At 36.1% G+C, this 3335-nt stretch overlaps 1 long non-coding RNA gene across 1 annotated transcript; it reads right to left on the bottom strand.

Annotated features, from left to right (window-relative positions):
* Positions 1 to 734: 734 nt before the first annotated feature.
* On the bottom strand, positions 735 to 2836 carry LOC129410097 (uncharacterized). Its single transcript, XR_008632724.1, has 2 exons — positions 2768 to 2836; positions 735 to 912 (listed from the first exon to the last, which is right to left on the bottom strand). It is a non-coding gene; the product is annotated as an uncharacterized LOC129410097 (long non-coding RNA).
* Between the last annotated feature and the right edge of the window lie 499 nt (positions 2837 to 3335).

Below are 3335 nucleotides of genomic sequence, written 5' to 3'. Positions count from 1 at the left end.
TGACATACCCTTTCCGGGCTGGTTATCTTCTTGCCGGTTGGAGTCTGATGGTTGACGGGAGACCGAGGGAGAGAAAGGCAACAGACAGTGAGTAGGCCTTTTGTTAAAAAGCGAGTGACTGGGGGTCATTGCGCGTAGAGAAACCCTATAAATCCTAGGCTCTAATAGGTGAAAGGGCGGCGGAGCCCCCACTACTAGATGTAATCTGACAGGCTAGTGAGTAAAAGTCCGTAAATACAGGATGCTGGAGTCCTCCCGAGAAATACCACAGAGATAATTTAATCACTATCTCAATCAAGAAAAGTTAAACCAGTTCTTAGAGACCTCCCCAGGAGTGATAGGACTGGTCCAAATTCTTTTAATATGGGTAACAAACATTCTACAGGGAGACCTAGAGATAGGCTAAAGTGTTAAGCTTATAAGGTAGAGGGACAAATTTACCCGATTGCTTCAGCTGAAAAATGAATATTGCATGTTAAAAATATCTGTAAGAGAAGTTTTGACTATGCTTTATGTAACGTTAATTTCGAGGCCAGGCTAAGGGTGTTAAAATAGGAAACATAAAAAGTTAATTAAAGGAGCACAGGTTATAATAACAACCAGCAGTCAAAAATGTTGATTATTATAAATGTATTAAAAGTAAAATGAGAGACAAAGATAAATTATGAGATTATAAAGCACAAAAGTTAAAGTAACAAATAAATAAATGAATTAGAGTCTATGAACAAAAGTAGTTAATTTTCAGTTGTTTTATTATAAACTACAGTTTGAAGACAGTTTGTACAAATCCCAGGTCCAATAATACGAAACAAATAGTCTGTCCCACCGCACAGACTCTTAGCTCATTATCTGGAAGTTTGTTGAGTTGAGGTTGTTTTTCAAATCACAGAATCAGTCCGTGGGAAATCTGACCTAGGAAGCCAGAAACACAAATAAGTATATCGTTCAAAATGATTACCTTAGTTATTTTAACATGACCACTATGAACGAATTAAATCAAGACTATGTGTAACATATGTAGGAACGATACAGAGTTATGGCACTAAAACATAAACCAGGTATAATGTATATAATTAATTGTTGATAATTAATTATTCATCCTAGTACTGATCCAAAGTTCAGTTGAATTAAGTAAATTATGTGTAAATATTAGGGGTGTCAAATTATCGCGTTAATTGCGATTAATTAATACAGTCATATTTAGCGCGTTATGTTTTTTAATCGGTTAATCTCATTTTTAATCTCTAACTTTACTGTTTCTGTATGAGAGTTGCTTTATTATAAACCCTGTTTTTATGTGTTGTTGGGACAACAACACACAGACAAAAAAAACACATTTATACATTTTTTTTATTTCGGTAATTCCACTCATTGCCGGAAACCCACACAAAACACGCGCAGTAAGAGCGATGTAAACGTCATGTTAACGTTGGCGGCGTCAGTCGCACAATGGACGAGGTCGAAGAGCCAGTAGAACAGAGGCAGCAGTGCACAGGTAAAAACACATTCGTGTCTTGGAAATTATTCTCCCAACGTGAAATATAAAAGAAAATAACAAATATAATATCACCTGAAAACAACCTGCATAGGCTCATGATGTCTGCACTACTGTCCTATAGTGACCTGCCACATGAGGGGACACGCACACAAACACACACACACACACCTTCATCATCGTCATCAACCTGAGAACGCGCGGACCACGTTTCCTTCCGTAGTTACTGCGCGGACATCGACGTGCTCCCGTGCGCCGCGTGTGGATCGTGTTTTCTCGCTACGCTGAGTAAACCGCGCTTCCTCCTGTGCCTCTAAACCAGAACTAACACCAAGACTAAAACCAGGACTAATCCAGTCCAGGACTAAACCAGGACTAAACGTCTAAACCAGGTCTAAACCAGGACTAAACCAGGTCTAAAAGTCTAAACCACTAAACCAGGTCTAAACCAGGACTAAACCAGGACTAAACCAGGCCTAAACCAGAATAAACCAGGTCTAAACCAGGACTAAACCAGAACTAACACCAGGATAAAACAGGATTAATCCATTCCAGACTAAAGTAGGACTAAAGCAGGTCTAAACCAGGACTAAAACAAGGACTAAAACCAGTGATCTCATATATAAAGCATTTCTCTATCAATAATATTTTTAATATGGTTAAGGAAAGACTGGACTTTTTATTGTCTTTAAGTAGACAAAAGTTATTATGTTCAGATTTCCTCGTCTTTGCTACTTTACAGCAAACAGTTTCTTATTCATGGAGACTTGGGCTCAACAGCCAATTTGGAGAGATTTGTTAAACAATAAATGACTTTATAAAGTCACTTTTTAAAATCTATATCAGTCTTTTGATCTGCCACAATAATGTAATAATGAATTTAAATGAAAATACCTCAAATTAAAGGCTTTTTCAGCAATTTTTAGTGAGATTAAAATGAGATTAATTAGATTAATTAATTAAGATCATAATTAATTAATCTCAATTTTTTAATCGCATGACAGCACTAGTAAATATATCATTTGACAGATAAATGCATTTAGTTTGTATTCATCAAAATGTCAATTCCAAATACTGGTCAAAAATATCCAGGCAGAGATCACAGTTAGATCGAGTTTATAAATTAAAATGTTGTCTAACAAACATACTATAAAGAAGTTAAAAGGTAGTTAAAGGAGTAATTGAAGATTTTGTCGAATAAAACATACTAGCGACTCCTTACACCGTTGAAATTTAATATAAGAGTTATTCACATAATGGCAAAAGACTCACCTTAACAGGACAATTGAAATACGCCGTTATTTAGAAATTCCAGAACTTTGTTGAGAGTTTTTACAGACAGTGAAACCTGCTTATGAATCAGGCTAGAATTTAAATGCAATCCCGCATGAAACTGTTGTAAGTATTCAGAACACAGAACTCTGATTGAAGCATGTGTCAGAATGCTTTTCAAAATACATTTTTATTCAGGTATTAGTATTCTGTAACTAAATACATTTCCCATCACTGTCTATCGATTCCTTTACAACATTTCAGTCAATACAATGGGACATTCAGATTCATCTCCTGCAACATCCGAGTCTATTCGTGCGAAGTTTTCAAGTTTTAACTTAAAAACTTGCACCATAGGTAATCCTCTAGTTGGGTGGTTCTGAAGGATTTTATCTGGAGATGGATCCCTGAGCACTATTCACTGCTCCTGACAGGTATTTCAGATGAGAAATTCAGCTCAAGGGTCCTTACTGTGGTTATGGAATGAATTGTGAATCTTTATGCATTTTTAATTCTAAGATAATACAAACTTAAACGCCCCCAAAGCCTTAAAATTTAATCAAAGAAG

This window comes from Boleophthalmus pectinirostris, unplaced genomic scaffold (genome assembly GCF_026225935.1).
Source record: "Boleophthalmus pectinirostris isolate CB_2022bp ecotype Guang Dong unplaced genomic scaffold, ASM2622593v1 HiC_scaffold_21, whole genome shotgun sequence".
NCBI lineage: Eukaryota > Metazoa > Chordata > Actinopteri > Gobiiformes > Gobiidae > Boleophthalmus > Boleophthalmus pectinirostris.
Note: the sequence above shows the minus strand (reverse complement) of the source record. Positions and strands in the feature narration are given on the sequence as shown.